Genomic DNA, 25,134 nt, shown 5'->3' on the forward strand with positions numbered 1-25,134 from the left:
GTTGTTTCACTATGCCAATGACAAGTAATGGTTCTTGTTCTTGTTTAGTTGTTTTCAGTCATGTCTGACCCTTTATGATTTTATTTGAGCTTTTCCTGGCAAAGATACTTAAGTGGTTTGCCATTTCCTTCTATAGATAAGGAAACCAAGGCAAACTAGGGTAAGTGACTTACCCAGAATCACACAGTAAGTGTCCAAGGCCATATATCAACTCAGGTCTTCCTGATTAAAGGCCTGGCATTCTATTCATAGGTCCAGTTGAAAAACTAAATCTTTTTTTTTTCAAGAATTAATCTTGCCAGGTGAAAGTAGTTCATCACCAAGATCCTATCATTAATAGCTATTTGTTAGTACTGTTATAGAAGTAAGTTTTGTACATGTACAGGTGACCTCAAAAGCTCCAAATTTAACTTCTTTATCCCAAAAGCTGTTCTTTGTGCTTTCCCCATTTCTGTCAGTGGTATCTTCTTTACCAGTATTTCAACCTATGACTGAAAAAATTTAAGCCAATACATTTTTCACCTTCAAGAAATGATGTTATATAAACACAAAATTTAAAGACACATATTTAAAAAAAACACTGGTCAGCAGAAAAGCCTCCAAAGATAAACAGAATGGTGAAACCTCAAAAACATGCCATAAGAAGATCAGATGATGGTGATGGAGATAAAGATGTTTGGCCTGGAAAAGAGAAAATTTAGGAGGAACCTGACAAAACCCTTCAAGTATCTGAGACTTGTCTTATATGGTTCCAGAGGACACTACAAGAAGAAACAAGTAGAAATCACAAAGTAGCAGATGACATCATCTAGATAAATGAAAAAACAACTGGAGCTATATAGAAACAGAAATGACTACCTTGGGAAGTAGTAACTTTCTGTACATAAAAGGGCTTCAAGGAAAGGGTGAATGGTCACTTTTCAGGTATGTTATACAGGAGATCATATTTGTTTATTGACTGAAAGAGATGGCTTGTGATGCACTTTCCAACTCTGATTGTATAAGAAGGGTGTAAAATGTAAAATTCCTATCATGCTGTTTCATAAGTTCTACTCAAATATTTCTCCATTAAATTTTCTTCATTAAAACTTAATTTACAACCAGACTTCCATATTTTGACACCTCAGAGACTATGCATTTCAGTCATATAGTCAGGTAGTTTCTATAAAGCAGATGTAAGCAGAGTCAAGCATTTAATTTATCCACTCCCTGAGGGGAAGGAACAGTTTGAATGTGTCCCCAAAAACTGTTTGTTTTGACAACTAAAATTATCAGCTACTTCTAGAAATATAATACTTCAATGAGAGTTTTCTTTACTGACCTACAAATTCATTTTTTATGCTTCTATTTAATGTAGTCTCAAAGATGTGGTTCTGGAATAATACTAAACAACCTTTTAACCACACACGCAAAAAAAGTATTAAAATTCTTGAACAAAGGGTTTTTTTTTTCCCTTTTTGAAACTTTCCTCAAAAAAAGGTCAGCATTTGTTGTTATTTTTTAAAAGAAATATAAATCAATTTTAGCTGGATATTCAGTGTCAAAGGCAATTAAATGCACATGATTCTTTCTAAATTAGTAATATCAACAAGAACTCAAAATGCAAAGTTTTAAAATATTCTGGAAGATCTTGCATTCCATTTCTTTACCCAAGAATACCAAAACAGACTTAAATTCCTTTAAAAACTGTAATGCTTTTCCATTATAATCACAATTTTTAAATACATAAAATTCTGAGTAAATTACTCAAAAAACATTCAAGCTCTTTAGCATATTTTACATGAATTAATAAAAATAGAAACAAAAACAAGAGCACAAAAATATAAAAATAAAAAAATGAAATTAAAAATATTTATTAAAATGCTTAAATGGATAGGAAATAAAATTATCCTTTAAAAATAGGAGGCCTCATTTATAAAACATATAAAGAATTGACTCAAATTTATAATACAAGCGTACATTCCCTAAATGATAAATGGTTAAAGGATATAAATAATTTTCAGATGAAGAAATAAAAGCCATTTCTAGTCATATGAGAAAATTATCTAAACCATTATTGATTAGAGAAATGCAAATTAAGACAACTCTGAGGTCCCATTTCACACCTCTTAGATTGGCTAAGATGGCAAGAAAGGATAATGATAAATGTTGGAGTGGATCTGGAGAATATGGGACACTAATGCATTGCCAGTAGAGTTGTGTACTGATCCAACCATTCTGAAGATCAGTTTGAAATTATGCCCAAAGGGCTATGAAAGTGTACTTACTCTTTGATTCAGCAGTGTCTCTACTGGGTCTGTATCACAAAGAGATCATAAAAAAGGAAAAAGAACCCACATGTCCAAAAAAGATTATAGCATTTCTTTTTGTAGTAGCAAGGAACTAAAAATTGAGTGGATACCTATCAGTTAGAGAATGGCTTAATAAATTATGGTATATAAATATAATGGGATACAATAGTTCTATAAGATGATAAACAAGCTAATTTCAGAAAAGACTAGAAAGACATGAACAGATGCAAAGTGAACAAAACCAAAAGAATATTGTACACAGTTAAAACAAGATTGTGTGATGATCAAATGTGATGGATTTGGCTCTGATTTAAGGCAATTCCAATAGATTTGTGATATAAAATGCCTCCACATCCAAAGAGAGAACTATGGAGTTTGACTGTGGATCAAAGCATACTATTTTCACCTTTGTTGTTGCTGTTTACTTGCTTTTTTCTTTCTTTCTTGTGTTTTTTTTTTCACTTTTGATCTAATTTTTCCTGCACAACATGATGAATATGGAAATATGTTAGAAGAATTGTACATGTTTAACATATCAGATTGCTTGCTGTCTTGGAAGGGAAAGGAGGAAAGAGAGAAAAAACATTGTAACACAAAGTGTGCAGAGGTGAACGTGAAAAAACTATCTTCACATGTATTTGGAAAAATAAAATACTATAATAAAAAAAATTGGAGGCCTCAAAAAGTATAGAGAAAGGTGAAAATTAAAAAGTTTTTTGTCCTAACCTTACTATAAGCACTTTTACTCCCAAAGAACTATTTTTTAAACTAAAATTACAGATTTTTAAAGGTTGTATTCTAATAAAGTATGCTAGTAAAAGTGATGTTTAATTCAAGATAATAGGCATAATTATAGAAATGAAAATAATTCAATTTAACTTTTTTTTTGTAAATGTATATTCCTCTGTCTACTATATGTTGCTCAACAAAAAAAAAATGGATTTTTTTTTCTCTTTTTTTAACATTAAAATTTTGCCTTGATATAGATTAAAATCCTTAGGGGAGAAAAAACAAAAAATGAAAAGAGACTATAAAGCAGAAAAATGAGAAAGTAGTAGCTGGAAAATCTTTAATGTCACATAAAAATGTGGTAATAATCATGAAATGATAATTCATATAAACTGTAGCTATTTTAAGAAGTAATTATGAAAATGGGAGAAATTTGACTACCAGGTTCATTGTGTTCATTCAAACAATATTTCAACATGTATTTAATTAAAACAGAAAAGTAACATTTTAAAATTTAAGAAAAAAATGTTCTATGGTTTTGTTTTACTAAAGGTTAGTAGTATAAGAAATTCTCCTTCCATTTTTTCATAAACTACTTCCAGATGTACTTCAAAAATTGTTAGCTATATTTTAGACAGGGTAACCAGTATTGATTAAAAGAGGCTTAAATCTGAATGCATTAGCATTTGTATGTGACTTACAAAAATTTCATCTTATTTTCCAACAATATTAAGAAAATCTCTAATTTAATTTTTACTTTTGACATTTTGACCTAGTAAATGCTGCTACTGATAGTTGTCAATCCAGTATAAACTATCTGCTCTCACCATACAGTGGCACCTTTCAAACAGCTAAATTTCAAACAACAATAATGGAGATGAACATGAGTACAACCTGATATTCCAGATTAGAAGGTGATTCTACAGTATCATTATTAGTCTAAAGAATTCTGTTTTATCAATTTTAAGATCCTTGTGCTTCCTGAAACCTTCCTCTACTTCTTTGCAGCTGAAACCTTCAAATTGTTGACTCTACCATTTCAATGCATGAAGGGGAACAGCTTGAAAATGACATAACTAATTATCAAGTCAGGATGCTGGTAACACAGACTAGAAAAGCACTACCTCCATCATCAGTAAACATTAAATCCTTTGTGAAAAAGGCACAAGAAAATACATGTGAAAATATTAAAATTAAGGCAACAACTACCCCCCCAAAAGGAACACACAATACATGCTACTGGTGGGAAAGGGGAGGGGGGAAGAAAGATCACTGTGATTGAAAAGGAAAAGTCGGTGATAGTATGTTTCATAAAGGACATAATATTTGAAATGAACCATGAAGAGTACAATCAAGATATGAGACATTCCAAGTGGCGAGTACCTATGTATTAACATTTTTTTGCAAAGAATGATGCTGATAAATTCTATAAATATGTGAAAAAAGCCTATAACTAAAATTAACATAAGCTTTGCTGTTTGGCAGTACCAGTCTGAAGGTAGATAATTCAATTTAATTCAATAAATGTGTACTCAGCAGAGCTATGTGGCAGGTACTATTCAAAGCACTAAAGATACAAATAAGAGAGTTGTCTTCAAAGAACTAAAAATTTAATGTGGAAAAATGACATACAAAAAAAATGTTGATGAAGGAGAAAAAAGCACATATAAAAAAAGCTTAGGGATTAAAAAATTAAAGGTTCAAAGGCTAATCATGTAGTACTCAAAATATTTATACCTATATATCATGAATACTTGCTTCAAAGAGAATGCTGCATGTGTCAAGTACTACACAAAATTTTGAAAATAAAAATACACTTTGAGTATAAGAAATGACTGTTTACAAATATGAGTCAAATCAGGATTAGTTTTCTGTGTACAGTAGTTATAAGTCAAAACCAACATCAAATTTTAAAAAAAGGAAGAAAAGACATATATAGTTATAAGAGCTCCAATTCTACTCAAAGATGCAGAAAAATCAGCATAATACATTAAACCTATGCCCTTTTTTTAAAAAATGACTTTTTATTAATATCTTTTTTATATCACCACAATTTTCCAAAAGAAAATAGCTTCTATATTAATGTTTTTTGCTTTTTTTTATATCACCTCAATTTTCCACAGTATTTCTCTTCTCTTTCTTTCAGAGAGTCATTCTTGGTAACAAGTTATATTTTTAATAGACAAAGAGAAAGAAAGAAAAGAGGAAAAAACATCAGTATAACAGATCAATAAAAGGAAAAAATTTGAAAATATGTGCAATCTAGAATATCTGTGTGTCCTCCCACTTCTTCTAAGGGATGAGATAAAGATATTTTCTCCTATCTCTTTGAGCCATGTTTGGCTTTTATAATTTTGCAATTATAACTTTAAATTGTTTTGTGGTTACTCTTTCCCTTGTCACTATGAAGATTTTTTTTTTTTTTGGCTCTACTAACTTCACTCTGCAGCAATTCATACATGTCCTTGCTTCTCTAAATTCATCTCATCATTTCTTACAACATAATTAATATTTCATTTCATTCATGTACCATAATTTATTTACTGATTTTCCAATTGACTGGAAACAAAATAGATTTCAAATCTTTGCCATCACAAATAGTGCTGCTCTACACCCAGAGAAAGAACACTGGGAAATGAATATAAACTGCTTGCATTTTTGTTTTTCTTCCCAGGTTATTTATACCTTCTGAATTCAATTCTCCCTGTGCAACAAGAAAACTGTTCGGTTCTGCACACATATATTATATCTAGGATATACTGCAACCCATTCAACATGTAAAGGACTCTTGCCATCTGGGGGAAGGGGTGGAGGGAGGAAGGGGAAAAATCGGAACAGAAGTGAATGCAAGGGATAATGCTGTAAAAAATTACCCTGGCATGCGTTCTATCAATAAAAAGTTATTAAAAAATTTTAAAAAATGGTGCTGCTAAAAATATGAGTATAATGGTCTCTTTAGGATATATGTGTAGTAATAGAATTTCTAGGTCAAAGGGTATGAATACTTTAATTACTTTGCTTATATAATTCCAATTAATTAAACCGCAAATTTTTTAAAAGAAGATGAAATGTTTCAAATCATTTAAATATAAGGGTGATGAATTTGTTAAGTGAATCTATGACTTAGATACCAAATCCTTATCAAAGAAATTTTATACAAAAATTCTCCCCCAATTCAAATACTCCCCAACCAACTTGCATTAATTTTATTTGTTCAGAAGCTTTTCACTTTCATGTTCTATAATTGAAGATAACTATATTATCTTCTATAATGTCTTCTACCCCTTGTTGGGTTAAGAAAACATCTCTTATGCATAATGTGAGAGGTATATGATATGCTCCTCTAATTATTTTAAAATGTGTTCTTTCATGATAAAGTCATACAGTATTCTGTGGAATATGCTGAAAAGTAGTAGTCTAATTCTAATTTCTGTCAGACAACTTTTCAGTTTCCCCAGGAGTTTTGTTTGAATTTTTCTTTTTCTTTTTTTTTTTTTTGGCTCTCTTTGTCTAGTGTGTTCTATAGATCTACCTATTTTTTTTAAAACAATACCAAATGATTTTGATGATTACTCCCTTATAATAAATCTGAGGTTTGTTAGTCCCTACCTTTTTTATTAGTTCATTTTATATTCTAGATATCTTATTTCTCCAAACAAAATCTGTCCTCATTTTTTCAAGTTTTATAAAGTATCATTTTGAAAAAAATTAATTTGGAATAGCATTAAAATCTATAAATTTAGCACTTTCATAATTTTTATTATATTGGTATGAGCACTGACCAGTCCTCTAGCTATTTTAAATTATTCTTAATTTTTTAAGTCTGCCATGCAGTAGTTGCTTAGCAAATATTTATTAAATTGAATTATCTGACTTCAGACCAACTCCAACAAACAGCAAAGTTTATGTTGACTTAGTTGTATGATTTTTTTCATATTTTTGTATTCAATAAACAGTATTTTATTAATTTTTAACTGAATCTATGTAAATATTTTGTATACTCAAGCCATTCTGCAATTGATAAATGGTCAAAGGATGTGACTAGACAATTTTTAGATGAAGAAATTAAAACCATTTCTAGTCATATGAAAAAATACTCTAAATCAAACTGTTCAGAAAAATGCAAATTAAGACAACTTTGAGGTACTACTTATACACCTCTCAGATTGGCTAAGATGACAGAAGATAGTGATGAATGTTGGAGGGGATGTAAGAAAACTGAGACACTGGTACATAATTGGTGGAGTTGTGAACTGGTCCAAACATTCTGGAAAGCAATGTGGAACAATGTCCAAAAGGCTATCAAAATATGCATACCCTTTGATCCAGCAGTATCTCTACTGGGCCTATATCCTAAAGAGATCATAAAAAAGGAAAAAGAACTCACATGTGCAAAAATGTTTATAGCAGTCCTTTTTTGTAATGGCAAGGAACTGGAAACTGAATGGATGCTTATCATTTGAGGAGCTACTGAATAAGTCATCAGCAGGATAATTTCAGAAAGGCCTAGAGAAATTTACATGAACTGATGCTAAGTGAAGTGAGTAGACTCAAAGGAACATTGTATAAGGCTATAACAAGATTATGAGATGATGAATTCTGATGGACATGGCTCTTTTCAACAATTATGTGATTCAGGCCAGTTCCAATGGTCTTATAATGGAGAGAGCCATCTGCACACAGAGAGAGGACTGTGGGGCCTGAATGTGGATCACAACAAAATATTTTCATCTTTTTTTGTTGTTGTTGTTGGCTTGCTTTTTGTTTTCTTTCTCATTTTTTTCCTTTTTGATCTGATTTTTCTTGTGCAGCATAATGATTATGGAAATATGAATAAAATAATTGTACATGTTTAACATTTATTGGATTACTTGCTGTCTAAAGGAGGAGGTAGGGAGAAGGGAGGGAGAAAAAAGTTTGGAACACAAAGTTTTGCAAGGGCGAATGTTGAAAACTATGCATGTATTTTGAAAATAAAAAGCTAAAAATATTTTGTATATTCTACTACACAGAACCCCACTTATTTTATGCATTTGATAGTGTTGGGTCTTTTTTCCTTCATAGGTAAGGAAGAAGGGAAATGAGATGTCCCTTTTTAATATTGTCTCATAATTTTTTTTAGGTTTATATTAATCAGTCAACTTTTATTAAGCACCTAATATGTGCTAGGCACTGTGCTAAATGTTGGAGTTTTGTGCACTGCTTATTATTGATCTGTGAGGATTTTCTTTTTTGATTTTTCTGGTAGCGCCTTTATGGAAGCTACAATCTCAATATTATTGGTGATTTCCTAGGACTTTGGAGTAAGCTATCTTAACATTAGAAAGATTCCCTAGGATTTTTTTAACTTAATCATCTTATCATTAGAAAATCATCTTATCATTCCTTCAATTTCTTTTTCTTGTCCTATTGCTATTGTTAGAATGCTAGAACAATATTCAAATAACAGTAGAGAGAATGATCATACTTACTTCACTACTGTATTTACTAAAAAATATTCCAGTATATATACACCTAAAATCCATGATGCTTGCTTTTAGTTTTAGATAAATATTTTTAAGATATAAGGTTTTAACAGAAATGAGTGCCACATTTTGTCAAAGGTATCCATTAAGATAATAATGGGAGTGTTGGGTATTTTGTTTTTAATATTATTATATTCATTATTTTTCTAAAATTGAATCATCTTTGTATCCTTGATATTAACCCAACTTGGACAAATCACTACAGTCTATTTGATGGGATTTTATTTAAAACATTTAGATATTAATTACTGATACTGATCAGCAGTTCTCCTGTGCTTTATTCTTTCCTTGTTTTAGTATTATGAGTCTATTTATCTCATAAAATCATTGTGGCACAAGGCTTTCTTTTTCAACTTATGAGGATAATTTCTGCAGCATGGGCACTAATAATTTTTTAAAGTTTGATAGAATGTAAATCTATCAAGACCAGAAGATTGTTTTTTGTTGATTCCTTTATAGCTAGTTCTATTTCTGAGATTGAATTAAGATTGCTATTTGGCCTTCTATTAGTCTCATATTTTTCATATTTTTGAAGATACTCTTCCATTTCCTTTCTAATTTATTAACATATAACTGCATATTAGCATCTGATCATTATTTTTATTTCTTTTAGTTTTGTTATGACTTCACCTTGTACATTTGTTATTTCATTCATTTGATTTCTTATCTTCTCTCTAAAAATATTGCTTAAAGGTTTAATCACTTGAGAAGTATTTCCAAAGAGCTATTTTTATTCTATTATTTCTATAAGGTTTTAAGTTTGCAATTTATCTATTCTTTTTATGCTTAATACTTCCTTTTTCAAGTTTATTTTGTTTGCAATTTCTCTGTACCTTAACAAGTGATTTGGGCAGGGAGGGAGGGGAGTAAACATTCAATGTTATGCTGAGAAATAATTATATACTTTAGTTGTTTCACTTACAAAAAATCTTGTTCTCTAGGATTTGTTCAATTCTCTATTTCTTTTATCTGTGAGAATGACACTGACATTTCATATTGCAATTGTGTTATTACAAGTATCTTCTGTACCTCAATTAAAGAATACAAAATTAACTGTCCCAGGGGTTTCGAAGTTTTATTGCTTAGCTTCTTTTTCTTTCCTACTTTTATCTAATTAATTCTTTCTCCTTTTTTGTCTCAATTAAGTAGTCAGGTAGAATTCCCCCATCTGTCCTTTCCTTCAATTCATTTTGTTAGTTTTAAAATTTCATTTTCTGTTTCTTTTTCCAAGAAAAAAAATAATTTCTTTCCTTCATTCACTTCATTATTTATCTTTATTTTTATTTTATTTTTTGTTCATGGTTCTTAAGTTCATTTGCTCCTTTCTTATTCTATTTCTCATAAAATTAAAACTTTTGAGATAGCTTATTTTAGGTTCCCTTTTCTAAAGTTTCTGCTATTGCCTTGAGCTTATTCCCTTACCTCCCTTTTCTGTTGCACCTCATTCTTAGTAATATTATTTACTGTAGAAGGAATTTTCCTCCATCCCTAATCATGCAATTCATTATTTACCATTTCTCACCCCTTGTTTATTTTCCCCCCATTTACCTCAAGAACCTACCTTCCCACTTTTCTGGGAGTTAATTTTCCCCACAAGCTCTGCTTCCCTTCCTGTAGGTAGGATGAATGATCTCTCTAATCACTGATATAAAATACCTCTCTTGTCCCACAGAGAGAAATTTATTCTATTTCTTTTATCTGGGATGTTATGAAAAGTAAATAATTTGTTTGTGTCTAATTTTACTAAATGCTTTAAATTTTTTTACTTTAATTTCCATATTTTTTCATTAACAGCTAGGCTGAAGTTTGTAGCTTGGGCTGCATCTTAAGTTCTTTTGTTCATTGGAACATATTACTCCATTTCCTCTTGTAGTTGCAAAATACTTTTGTCATTTGTATTTTCTTTTGCTTTGTGGTATAGAATATGGTATTATTGAAACTGCTATATTTAACTACTTTGTATCTTAGAGTTTGAAGCATTGTTTCTAAAGGGTATCAGATTCTTTTGATTGACACTGTTTTGCATTCAGAAATTCTCAGCAGTTTTATTGTGTTATTTTTTGCATTATGGGGATCAGTTTTTTTTTTTTTTTTTTTTTTTTTTTTTTTGTCATATTCTCCAAGGGCAGGACTTTTTTTAACTTTTTCAACTTGCGACTACTTTTTGCCCAAAAAATTTCTATTCAGTCCTAGGTACATATGTGTATAAAAGAGGTATCCAAATAAAAATTTACTGATAATGAATCATAATTTTATGCTCCACATTCAATTATGTGAATCCATATGGGCTTGCCACCCACAGTTTAAGAGACTTTGTTCTAGGAGATCTATAATCTTTAAATTGTCTACCTCTTCTATCTTTGAGATCAATATGTTTTGCTTATTTGGGGATAATCTTTCTAGTAATATTACTGCTTGTGAATCTCATAATTTCTGAGCAATGTAATCTATATGAAATAGCTGACATAGTAAAGAAATTCAATGAGCCTAGAAACTTTCATTTAAACACCTGTTTTGTAGTCAAAAATAGAACCAAGGACTAGATAGATCTAGAGTATAAGGTCATTCACAAAAAAATTTTAGAGGATAAAGGTGAAATATTACAGAAGTAATGTCCCCTAACTAAATCTCCTCCTCCCCCCCAAAACACACACACACACACACACACACACACACACACACACACACACACACACAGTGGAAGGAAAAATGAGCCTGTAGAAACCTTGACATGAGAATCAATTAAGTCAGATAAATAAATATACTTTTCCTTTGTGACAACAAGCATGTTAGGACTTTAAAGCATTAAGTCTGTTCCTGCAATGCTTCAAAACCACTACAATCTTGTGCACAACAATTTTAATATTTATGAAGCAATTACAGCAAATTCTGATTTCTTCTGACCAGAAATATGTTCTTGTAATTTCTCAGCCTTTCATCAAATTGTTTCCAAATTACCACAAAGGTTCAACATTTGAGTGCAAATTCAATGACTGTCATATATTCACATACCATCATTTGCCTTATGTACACTACATCGAAGTAGCTTCCTCATTCTCTGTCATTCTGTAACCATACCTCATCAGCTGTGTGATCAAGATGTTAAGAACATTTTGCATTCTTTCAGAGCAGATATCATCAGGCTGTTTGAAATCCCAACTTCTGACCATGTACATTAGAAGCCAAGTTGAAACCATCATGTACAGTTACAAATATTCTGCAGGAAAAAAAAAAAAAAACAACAACATATTGCTTCTCTTTGCAAAATTAAGGCTATTTTCTGATTTAAATATATCCCATACTGTCCTTCCATCTAGCAAATTTTCTAATAAGTTTTGTGAAATACAAGTCAATAGAGTTTCTGTGAGACTATAGCAGATTTGTCAGTGGGAAAAAGAAAGACAGTTACATCAGAAAAAAATTCTTACCTTACAAAGTTTAGTTCATATATGAACATTATTTAAAAAGAAACAATAAATGCAAATGAATTTTACATATATTTAACATATATGCATTAAGCAGCACTTGCAATTAGCCAATAGAAAGGTGAACGTTTTATATAATAAACATCTATTTATTTTTATCAACTGAGTTGTATTTAATAACTATAATTTTGGAATACAAATTTTAATTCAGATCAGTACTTAACAAAAGTAATCATTTCAGTTTTTGTTAGCATTTAATGAATTTAAAAGAAGATCAAAGTACTACATTAAATTCTGAAGGTATAAAACCCTTTTTGCTCTTGTTAAACAAAGTTCAAGAACAAAAAACAATAGGATTATAGCCCTTGGATATTATAACATTTTTTAAAAGCTTAATTTTTTTAAACTTTTAAAAACATTTTTGTTTTTATTTTTATATTTACATTTCTATCACTTTCATTTCCAAATATATCCCCTATACATTCCCCACCCAAAAAGCATAGAAATTTTAAAACAAAAATAAAAAAGTAAAATTCATCAAGTTTCACATTATACAATATTCCATACAAACAGTCCCCCAGTTAATCAGGAGGATATGCATTTTTTTTTCTCAATAGTATTCTATTTTTCCAATTACAGGTAAGATTTCAACATTCATTTTTGTAAAATTTTTGAGTTCCAAATTTTTTTCTCCCTCCTTGCCTTACCTTTCCCTTCCCCAAGACAGCAAGTAATCTGATGTAGACTACACATGTATAATCATTTTTAAACATATTTCCATATTAGTCATGTTGTAAAAGAAAAAATCAGAACAAATGGGAAAAATCATAAGAAAACAAAAGAAAGGTGAAAATGATGTTTTGCTCCTTATTCAGTCTCCTTTGTTTTTCTCTGGATGTTGGAGGATGTGCATTCTTTTAAAACTCTTCTTCAGTGCCAAGTTTGGTCATTATAACCATGAGGTTTGAGTTTTTTCAGTTGTTTTGTTTTGTTTTTCTTTTGATCCATGTACATTATTAAAGTCATCACATACCTGTATACTGTTTTGGGTTCTTTTCATTTCTACTGCTGTTCAGTTTCCCTATTCTGTACAATATTTTACACTGTAGCCACTGAATATCATTTTTTGTTCTTACTTTTCATCTAGGAAATCTGCATCTCCCTCATTCTCACAGTACAACAATCATCCATTCTATCCCTGTACCACAATTTGGTTAGTCATTTTCAATGAAATGCATCTACTTCCCCCCTAGTAATCTGCTACAGGAGCAAAAAAACCTGTTATGGACAAAGGATATATTGTGGAACCATTTTTGGTTTTTATTTTTTACATACTCTGGATATATACCTAGATATCTCTGAATCAAATCATTTTAATCATATTCTTATCATTAATCCAAATTGTTTTCCAGAATTAGACCAATTCGTAGTTCCCCCAGAATGTTCATATGTCTACCAATCTCTATCAGTCTTTCCAATTCTAGCTATTCTCATTATTTATTATCTTTGCTAATTTGCTAATTGTGAAGTGGAAATGTGGTTGTTTTGATTTTTTCTCTTATTATTAGTGATTTGAAACATATATTAGATTAGTTAGGTCCCAATTAAATTAATGACCACTCAAAAAAGATATTGGACTAGGAAGAAATAGAGGAAAATGAGCTATTGTCTATATCGTATTATTGCTTTTTGTTCCTCATTCTTGAAAAGGTCCATGACATGAAGGAGGTGATGCCTCCTTGCATAACATGCAAGTGAATAGAATTTAAGTGAGGGAGGACTGTGCAAAGTCACTAGCCTCACTTTTTCCTCCACAGCCATGTGGATCCAGTGGCAAGATAAAGATCAAGACAACAAAGAGAAGGTCCTAGATGCAGGGGAATACTTTGGCCTTTTTAAGCTAAAATCTTTAACAGGTCTCAATGGGACTAAGGCAATACCCAATGAGTGATTAAAACAAGGCAAGAAATGAGGCAGAGAATGACCTCTCTTATCTAGTTAAAAGAAAAATCAACCTAGGAAGATAAGACTCTCAGAGTTTCTGCACAAAACTGAAACAATTGCTCTTTATGTTCACCCAATGAAGGCCCAAACAACTAACTGAGGCTTGGCCTGGGACCTACAGTTGGTCAATCAATGAGAGTAACTTGGTGTTTAAGGCATGGATATTAGGCTGGAAAACTCCAAGGTATCTAGCAAGGTTTTAGAGATCAAAATTTACATTACTTTAGGCAGCATACCTACAGATAAAGGTATGGAGAGGAGAGGAGAGGAAGAGAAAAAGAAAGAACTCTTAGGCTGTGTTGCCCAACTGGCTAGTTCCAATTAGCTCCCCAGTGACTCAGCTTTTACTCCTACTCACAGAGACATTTGTTTGTCCTTCCTTCTTGAAGAGGACTATGAAATCAGGGAGGTGATACTATGAAAGTGAAATGGATTTAGATGAGGGAGTGCTACACAAAGTCACCAATTTCACTTTCTCCTTTGGATCCATCAGGGTCTAGATAGTATCATAAAGTTTGATGGGTAGATCACTGAGTTAATCCAATCAGTAAACATATCCTGGACAACTACTGCAGATAGATGAGGAGCTAAGTTCACAAGTTAATTGGAAGATGTTGAAGTAGACTGCATTTATGAAATTATAGTGCACTTTCTAAGATTCCAACCTATTCCCTGCCAAAAAAAAACCATATTTAAAAAAAGCAATTTTATTCTATTGATGCTATATGACTGAGAATAATAGAATGCTAGAATCCTAGAACTGAAATTTTAGATAATTCAAAGGAAATGGTAAAAACAGAACCTGTAACTACACTACAATAAGTTCCCAAAAATGATTTAGTGAACGAAAAGTTACTTAGAGACAAAGGGCACATACATTTTTTTTTTTTAAAGGATGGTCTTTTAGCTAGAGTGAACGATAACAGAAACATTTTAATGAAGAATTGATAATCAAGAAATACTATATTACAAATGTAAGATTTATATGTAGCAACTTGGACAAAAAGGCATGGCCAAGTTGCAAGCTGAATTTGGCAAACATACTCAAATCTGTATAAATATGTCATCCCTCTAGCATACCACAGGAACAATTAGCCCAGCAGCTCTATAGTTATCTAAACTCATCTTATCTACCAAATGCTTACTAAATGTTGTTTAAATTCATTTTTTACAATTTACTATGCTTGTGGTTATAATGCTTGCATGGCACAGCTGAAAGAGCTGTTGGCTTGGAATGAGGAAGACTTACATTCAAATCCAGAATCTGAACACTTGAGACCATGAGCAAGTCATCTAACTTCTCTGATGCTGACTTTCCTAAATGTGGAAAATAACAAATGGGAAAGCTCTTATAGGTCTCTTACAATAATTTTTAAAATTATATAGCATTTTGCAAGCCTACAATAAAAATATCAGCAAGTCTTTTTTTTTTTTTTTAATGATTTAATGCTTTAAAAAACAACAAACAAAACATTTCTGATAGGTGTTGTTGAATCACTTACCGGAAAACAGAGTGTTCAGATTCTTCTAAATAGTGTGAAGTAACATAAATACTGCATTTGCTATATATAGGTTTCTCCTCCGGCTCTATCTTTTGGTTGTAGGTGGTTTCAAACTCTATGAGTTATTTTCTAATTTTTTTTTTTTACTTCCTCAATAACTCTGTTATTGATTTCTTAAAAATATTTTAGGTCTAATATTATAGTCTCCATATTTATCATTTTCCCTACTATTTCTTAATATCTGTCAATTCCAAATTTTTTTTTCCTGATAATTTAAAATTTATCTTATATTTTCTCTTGGGATATGTATGTCAGTGTTAATTATCCTTATTTCTTTTTTAATGTGTCATTTATCTATTTCAGAACATTTAAAGATACAGTATATATTTTTCTTTGCATATGCTTTGGCCCCTATTTCACATATTCCATAAGACTTTTTATATTTGACCTCTTTCTTGCCTTATTTTCTTTTTAAATAGGTTTTAATAAGCAACTAGGTGCCACAGTGGATAGAGCAGCCAGGTCTGAAATCAGGAAAACCTAAATTTAAATCCAGCCTCAAACACTTTTGACAAAATATTCTGCAACTGCTTATATGTTGAATTTCAATTGGCTGAAATAATATGTAAGTTTAACCCATCTAATCTTCATGAATATCAGTTAGATTAATCTACCCATTTCCTAACATTACAATCATTAACAATTACTTCCATGCATTAAACCTTCCCCCCACCCCTGCCCTTTTTTTCCTTGGTTCAGTTTGGTTTTTAAAAAAGGCAGTATTAGTGACTAATCTCAACCCTTACTCCTTGACCCTCCCCCCACAAAAAAGGAAGAAAGGAAAGAAAGAGGGGAAAAACTGGAAAGAAGGAAGGAAAGGGAGAAAAAGATATAATGGGGAAAAAAAGGAGGAAAAAAGGAAAGAATAAACAAAGAAAGAAAAAGAAAAATATATCCTATTTCAATGGGTAGAAGCTGAGAGCCTAGAATCGGGAAGAGCAAAGTTCAGATTTGACCTCTGACACATGTTAGCTCTGAGATTGTGGGTAAGTCACTTAACTTTGTTTGCCTCAGTTTCCTTGACTGTAAAATAGGGATGATAATAGCACCTACTTCCAAAGATTGCTTTGAAGATCAAATGAAATTATATTTGTAAAATGTTTAAAACAGTGTGACATAGTAGATATTTAATAAATACTAGTTTACCTTCCCCTTCCCTATTCTTAGACCTATTGTCTCCACAGTGGGGACCAGGCCCAAGGGAATTATGGCCTGAACCAAGGAGGGAACAGTCAATGTATATATAGGGGCTTAACAGGCATACCTGTCCTTATGCCCCAACACTCAAAATTCTGCTGCTGTCCTTCACTGTGTAAACCCTACTCCTTTCTTCCTCCCCAACTTCCCCTCCCTCTTCTAAAGACAGATTCTGGCCCTAAACACAGCTATAACCTAATCACTAGCTAGGTACCCACAACACCAGTTCCAAAAGTACAAATGGGCAAGAAATTACCCACTCATGCCCACTCTCCTTCCTCCAAATCACTATAGAGAAGCTGTGATGGATTCTCTGCTTCTTAGAAGACAAGCTCTGTGTTCTGGCCACTGACTGCTAAGAACTCTTATTTCCCCCCTGTATGTTTAAGGTGTGGTAGCAGGAGTCTCACAGGATGAACAGACATGGGCAGGTTGTAATCTAAATCTCAGACATCAATAGTATTTTTCCCCACAACTCCAATCCTCTTCCAAACTTTCCTATTCTCTCTCTCACTCCAAATATTCATTCAGTTGCTAAATCTTGTTTCTACTTTCACATCTCTTTTTCTTATACATAACCAATGTATCTCTTCAGGCCCTCATTATCTCACAGTTGAATTATTTCAATAGTGTCCTAATAGTTGTCTGCTATAGCAATACAGATGTGATAGGTATATGTATAGACAGGTATACAGATATGAATATCTATATACAGATACACACTACATAGATTTTATATAGAAACATGATATCTAAATAATATATATGTATATAGCTATATAGAGATACAGAATTTTTATACATATATACATGAGGTGGGAAAGATTCCTAGCTTTGATTCCTACCCCCTCCCACCCCCCCTTACCTCCCACTAATGTAATTACCCTTTAACTCACAAATCCTGGTCCCTTTGAATTCCAATATAAGATCCAGACCTGTCCCAGCCCCACTCGGATCTTTGGGACTACATCCAAAAGCCCCTCGAGCTAAACTCCCATTATAAAAGGGAAACGCTGGGACCCCCTCTTTGCAGAGATTCCAAACATGCTAGCCATGTGAGGACCCTCTGTCCATTGGACCCTCTGTCCGGTGCCCTCCTTATCTCTACCTTCACCTATCTCCTTACTTCCAAACTCAATAATAAACCTCTTTTATCAATCTAGCCCTCGGGCCAATAAATGCCTTTATTGGGAACTTTCACTGCTGCTAGATCTCATTTACCGCAGTATCCTTGCGCCGAATCCAGAGGGGTTGCAGGGGAGCTCTGTTTGACTCCCTGTACCCCAAACCTGCCACTAGACCTCAACTAAACCCTAATTTTATTTAGGTACCCCAAATCTAGACCTCAACATTCACATATATAATATATATGTCTGTAAGCAAGTGGATAGGTGCTGAGTCTGAAGTCAGACTTATTTTCCTGAGTTCAGATCTGGCTTGTTTCAGTTTAGAAATCACAGTTTTATACAATTTTGTGTAAGGACTAGATTAGGAAATGATATCATACTTACTTATTCATCATTGCTAACATTCTCTAAGCCACAAATAAATACTGGAAAGCAGCCCTCAGAAAGACCTTCCACTCACAATCCACTATTTTAATGAAGTACATATCAAATAATTACACCTAATAGATTATCATGAATATCTTCACACTTTATGTAGAAAAAATAAACTTCTTTTCACTTTCTAAGCTATTGTTTTAATAATGTGCTACAAGGAAAATATTAATGAAAGTGGAATTCATCTTGGTACGCAAGACAAAGCCACTTCAATAGTTCTCAGAAAGTTAAAATACATATTGCATAACTTTTTAAATAAAAGTTTAGACTGTAATAATCAATATAAGATCAAGCTTAAAAATACAGAGTTCTTAAGATATTACTAAAGTTAAAAAAAGGGGCGGGGGCAGGCTTCCAATTCCTACCACATCCCTAACTAATCTTGCCAAGAATACCCGATGTTTTATCATCACCTAAATTTAAACAGCTTATTTCACAAGAAGGATTTTTGATTTTTCTAGACAGGCAAAAATAACAACAATAACTACCCTAGCAATTAAAAGTTTTAAAGCCCCTTGTTTATCGCAATAACCTAGAAAGGAAGGGAAAGAATCAAAAGATACTAATAAGAAAATACAAGATTTGTCCACTTAATGGTTCAATTTCTCCATTCTGAAGAAAATGGAAACTTTGGCAGTGTGCTGTTAAGGGAATTAATATCTACTACGCTCTTACCTGCCTCTAAGAATTCAGTCTCTCGAAGAGTTACTAAAAGATCTTCAATATATGCTGAGGCCATCCTGAAGTAAACTTGGAGATGAACCTCTAAACGACATTGCTAGAATGATCCTCCAAAGACAGACATTTCAACAAGCAGCAGCTACACTAAGGGTCGTTTCACTAAGGGTCGTTTAGCTTTGGAAGGACCAATTAGTTACTATAAGTTACTCAAGAAACTAGGGTCCCCTCTACACCAATCAGAGGGAGGCTTCGGATCTACGAGCCTCGCCTAGGAAAATCCAGGGTCTCCTCTACGCCAAAAGGAGCTAAGGCTTTGGAGTAGGATTTAATTCTGGATATACACATATTCAAAAGTTTTCACTTCTTTCATCCTGCTAATTTCAACAAATATCTTCAACACTTAAAAAAAAAAACTTGCAAATTCTGAAATAAGCTATTAATACTAAAATTTAGTATTTTATTTTTCCAAATGCAGGGAAAGGTAGCTTTCAATATTCACCTTTGCAAAACCCTGTGTTCCAAATTATTCTCTTTCCTTTCTTCCCTCCATCCCCTCTCCTTTCCAAGACAGCAAACAATCCGATATATAGGATAAACATATACAGTTCTTCTAAGTATGAAATAAGCTATTTTCAATAATAGTTCAGGTATAATACGTTTCTGGATTTGCCTCATTTAGAAAGAAATGCAACATTGTACTCAATGAATAACAAAATGTTGCTTGTTTATCACCAAGTAACTTGCAAAATGCAAAGTGTGGCAAAGGGAGAGTGAGAGGAGGAAAGCCTGAAGATAGAAAAGAAACACTAACACTCAAGTAAAAACCTCCCCTTTCCTGGCAGCCCGGTTGCTCTCCCAGCACCAGCCCAGCCCTCCTCGGAAGAGCCCCGGCTCTTTCGAAATGACTCCGAAGCATAAATCACTTCCGAAGAAGATGGGTGCTGGGTTTTAATGGGTGGGAGAGGGAGAGAAAAATGAATGCTTTTTCATTGCAAAAGTGAAATAAAATAAAGTTAGAGAGGGCAGAGGCGGAGCCCGGGCACGCACGCCCGCAGCTCGGGCTCAGCGCTCTCGGGGCCAGCCCGCAGTCAGTCCGCGCGTGCAGAGCCGGGAGCGGAGCTGTCACCCCGCGGGACTGGAGCGCCGTACTCACCCCAGCCGGAGGAGCCAGAGGAGAGCGAAGACAGGCGCCGAGGCCAAGCGGTGGAGCCTGCAGGCGGGCGCGAGGGGCGCCTCGGAGCCGGCTGCTGCGGCTGCTGCTGCTGCTGCTGCTGCCCGGCTGCTGCAGAACCTCCGCGGCGGGGCCGGAGGCGCGACTTCCTTTGCCGCCTCCTCCCACTGCTCCTCGCACCACCCCCCAGCCCGGGCCGCCTTGCCTCCCGGAATAACGGCCACTTCCTGTGTGCGCGAGGAAATGAGGCCGCCGCGCGCCCTCCCGCGCCGCCACCGCCTGGGCCCAGAGTCCTGCGCGCGCTGCCCCCTCCCCCACGCCTACGTCGGCGCCACGGGGAGCTGGGGAGCCAGCCCTCAAGCCCCACTCGAGAACGAGGCGAGGAGCCCCGTCACGCCCACAGTCTGCTCCCGCCTCCTGTCAAGCGCCCAAAGAGGGAAGGGGAGGAGAGAAAAGAGGAGGAGAAAGGGGGAGGAGGGAAAAGAGAAAAAAGTGTGATAGAGGAAAAAGAATAGAAAAAGAGGGGAGTGGAATAGGGAAAAGGTCGATGAGAGAAAGAGACTGAAAAGAGAGAGAAATAATCAGGAGAAATAAGGATGAAGGGAGAAGATGGGAAGAAAGAAGGAGAGGGGAAGAAAGGGAATGAGAAAAAAAGAAGAAGAGGGGGCATTACTGGTGAGCAAAGGTGGAGACCCAGGTGGGAAAAAGAGACAGAGAGAGACACAAAGACAGGGAGAGACAGAGACACAGAAAGTCAGAAAGAGTGACAGACACAGAGTGACACACAGACAGAAAAACAGACAGAGAGACCGAAAGCAACAGAAAGAGACAAAAAGAGACAGAGGCAGACTAAGAGATCTCAGACACAGAGACAAACAGACAGAGATAATGAAAGTGAAATAGAGGGAGAAAGAAACAAAGAGAAAAGACTTTATGTCCAACCCTTGGCAGCCTATTCACCATTCTTAACTTCATGGATTATAAAATAATCGGTGAGAAGGGAAAAAAAATTGAACATTTGTTTGCTATATTTATCTGCTCATGATGGTATATGCATACATACACACACACTTATGCTGTCATCTAATGATCTACCCACCTGTCTATATTCTATATCTGTGTGTGTGTGTGTGTGTGTGTGTGTGTGTGTGTGTGTTCTTAGCCAATCGGTTGCCCTTTGGACTCCTTTCTATATAGTTTTGCCTTCCTAGATTTGAAGCCAGAGGACACAGGTTTGAATCCTCACTATGTCAAGTACTATTCTTTCACTGTCCCAGTTTCCTTATCTGTAAAGTCACTTTACTTGGCGTGTATAGCCTCCAAAATTTATTGAACTGCTCAAAGAAGAAAGAAAAGAATTGGCCAAAATTGAATTCTCTATCTTCCATATAAATCCCTATGGACAAAACCATTAATACATTCACGGTCCATTTCTTCCTCTTTTTGTTTTCTCCCCTTCCTAATAGTAACAGAAATTCCACAAGATAACTCTCTCCTCTTCCAACAGCCCCTCCCCCTCCCCAAAAAAGGATTGTTTGTTTTGAGGGGTTTTTTTTTTTTTGCTAGTCTAGTACATTTAAGTATTTCTCAAATTTCAGTTGTAATTTCTCTGATGTTCTTGGTTTAAATCTTCTGTGTATTTAGGATATTATAATATAGGAGGTGTTCTTATTCCATTTGCTTTGTGTCTCTAGTAAAGGAGGAAAAACAGTTTTAAGGCCCGGTCTACCTTTGAGAATAATGACAAGCTTTATTTACAAATGATCCTTGGTGTAACTAAGGATAGGTGAGCTCACCAATCTGGAGAATTTGTAGAGGGCCACAGATAGTGGGGAAACTCTGGGTGAGGTATAAAACTCTTCAGCCCAGAGGGAACAATGTCTGGTTTGGCTCCCTATCTCCCCTATATCCCCTAAGGACTCTCAGCCTTCCAGAGAAGTCAGAGGGCAATGACAACCTGGGTTGTAGTTGAAGCAGAATGATACCAAATGGCAAAGAGTCATATACATACAATATCAAGTTGTTTATGTGATCCCACATGAGCAGTATATAGTTAGCACATGTGCAGTGTTGTTTGGTTATATAAGGGTATAAAGGTATATAAGGGTAAGACAATGTGGAATAAACAGATTTCTTTTTGAACATCCATGTGAATTTTGCCTCATCACTCCTCCAATAAAACCAAGGACTCAAAAGATCCTCCAGAGCTGGTCTGGATGGTATATTTTGGCACCCCAGCATGGGGACTCTAGAAAGCATAGTATAATTTGGCATCCCAGATTGGGGGTTCTAGAAAGCACACAACATTACCTGATTTTTAGAAAAATTGCTTTGGGGAGAAGTTTTTTGTGATTATTTTACTAGCAAGAATCCTGAATCAAAGGAGGGCCATTCTAATTTCTTCTCAGAATACTTGTTCAAACTTAAATACAAATAAGTGCATGCAAGATTTAATTAAACTGATTATAGTCCCCAAACAATAATACCAATAATTGATTATTTCCTAGTTAAATCTGAGTCTGAAGTGTCAAAAATACTTAGAAGTATTTTTTCTTATAGGCAAGCCAAGATCTATAGTAACTATGGCTTTAGAAATGGGCAAAAAAAAAAAACAAAAAACCCTCACAAATACCAAGGAGATTAAATAATATGCATAGATTTAGTTATTACTAATGAATTTAGTATGAATTTAGGCCACACTAATTCATAACATAGAGACAACATGGAATGAGGGAGTGAACAATAGAATGGGATTCCAAATAATTGATTTCTATATCTTATTTTCCCACTAACGTTGTTATTAAATATATAGCTAACCTTGTCTGGGCATTCACCCAGGGTGAAGGTTCTTTACTTAAAGGCCCTCAAAACAAAGTTTTTGTTTTGACTATAGTCTGGCCCTCCAACAGTCTGAGGGACAGTGAACTGGCCCCCTATTTAAAAAGTTTGAGGACTCTTGCACCAATGTATACAAGAGTAGTCTCTGCAGTGTCAAGAAGCCTACAATCTTTTCAGTTTGACAATAGTTAAATATAAAATATAGGAGTCTATTTTTATCCTAGAAGAAATAGGAAGGTACCCTCCATTTATACCTGCTCCATGAGCCTAAGGGAAACCAACCAGCCTAAATGGTCCTACACATGAAGCCACTACCATCTTTTATTCTTTGGGCCATCATGTCCTTACTTTATCCCCAGGACCACACTGGAAGAAGGCCCTACTGGGGTCAGAAGTCACAGAGTTTTGCTAAAGTAAAAAAAAAAAAAAATCTGACTCATTCCAGAAGTTGAAGAGAAGTCAAAGGTTAGCAATGGTAACTATTGACACCTTGCATGTTATTGTTTAGTTATGTCTGATTTTTTGAAACTCAGATTTGAAAGTGGATAACCATTTCCATTTCTAGTATGTTCCCATTTTACAGATAAGAAACTGGGGAAAACAGTGGATAAGTGATTTGTCCAGGAGTCACACAGCTAGTATGTATATGAGGCCAGCTCTGACCCCAGATCTTCTTGACTCCAGGCCACTGCTTAACCCAATACATTATCTTAAGTTTCTGAAAATAAGACTGGTTTTAATGTATATAGCACAAGACTTATTATTAGGAAGATCTGGGTTCAAATCTAATTTTAGACACTAGTTGTGATGTTGAGATAATCCCTTGACTTTTTGGGACCCCTGTAAAATGAAAGTGTTGGATTTGATACTTTCAAGAATTCTTCCAGCTGTTAAATCTATGATCACCTGGTAGGACAGATCCTACCAAGAGCAAAAAATTCGTTGCTATCTAGTCCTGAAAGTCATTGTATATCTAAAGCCTCATCACCAAAGTTAAAAGGAAGGGGCAAGGCCATAAGAAAGTGGGAAGCGTAAATTATTAACCCTGAAAAATGTCTTAATGATTATGATGTTTTAAATGAGTGGTATTGATCTTACATCACTTTTCTTTTTTTTAAGTTTCTAAAAAATTGTAGGATATTAATGGAGTGAATAAAATTTTTTCTTGGAGCACTATACTGGATAAAGGATTAGAGGTCCAGAAGTGAGATAGTCTATGAACAAAAGTACAAAGTCAAGAAATAATATCCTTTTCATGAGAAAAGTAAATAGGAATCCATACATCATTCATTAATTCCTATATGCAGTAAACCTAAGAAGAAACACTTCCAATAATAGACTTCAGTTTACTACCTTACCTTTTCACTTTTCATGTATTCTACCCCAGCCAAGCTGAATCACTTTCTGATCCAGAACATTCACTGTATTCCATTGTTATTCGTACTGTTCCCTATAATTTTAATGCCCATCTACTCTATGAATTACTGTATAAGTCTTACTCATGCTTCAAAACCCAAGTCAAATGTTTCCTATTCTGGGAAGACTTTACTGAAACCTTCAGTTAATTCCTCTAAGAACTCACACATTACTTTCTTATTGTTACTCTCTCTAATGCCTCTCTTTTTTGTAATGTTGAGAATTAAAACTATGTTGTCCATATGTTTTTATAAGCTCCATTTCTTCCCTTTAAGGGTAGAAATTGTATAATTTGTAAATAATAGGGCCTTAATGACTGTTATATGTTTGGTCTTAGTTTAATTCATCTGTTCCTTTAGCTTGATAGAAATATTCCTTAGTAAGAGTCAATTCCCTTTGCCCTAATTCTGTGTTCTCCAAGTAACCTTCTAATCTAAGATTTGGTCTCCTTAATGGGGCTTATGAATCAAAATGGAGAGCTGCTTAGCAAGGTACTAGCCAGATATGTGTGTACGTTTGTATGTGAGTGTGTGTTCCGTTTGAATAAATAGACATTCTGATTTAATAGTCTCTTGACTGTTACTTGACATAATCCAATTGTCTAAAGTTTGATCACCCCCTTCTGAACTGATAAAATAGAAAAGCTGAGGAACAAATCAGGGGCATGATAACCCTAAACAGGTACAGCATTGTGGGAAGAGCCAATCTATTGATTAGGTCATTGAAACCTGCT

The 25,134-nt window shown here is 34.1% G+C and overlaps 1 protein-coding gene across 1 annotated transcript in view; it reads right to left on the bottom strand.

Annotated features, from left to right (window-relative positions):
- CSGALNACT2 (chondroitin sulfate N-acetylgalactosaminyltransferase 2) overlaps positions 1-20,229 on the bottom strand; it is a 48,130-nt gene extending 27,901 nt beyond the window's left edge. Inside the window, exons 1-2 of the mRNA XM_051981997.1 lie at positions 20,130-20,229; positions 11,624-11,762 (exon numbers count right to left, since the gene is read on the bottom strand). The gene's annotated coding sequence lies outside the window, so the exon portion shown is untranslated. The remainder of the gene's footprint in view (positions 1-11,623; positions 11,763-20,129) is intronic.
- Positions 20,230-25,134: the final 4,905 nt, after the last annotated feature.

This window comes from Antechinus flavipes, chromosome 2, assembly GCF_016432865.1.
Source record: "Antechinus flavipes isolate AdamAnt ecotype Samford, QLD, Australia chromosome 2, AdamAnt_v2, whole genome shotgun sequence".
Classification (NCBI taxonomy): domain Eukaryota; kingdom Metazoa; phylum Chordata; class Mammalia; order Dasyuromorphia; family Dasyuridae; genus Antechinus; species Antechinus flavipes.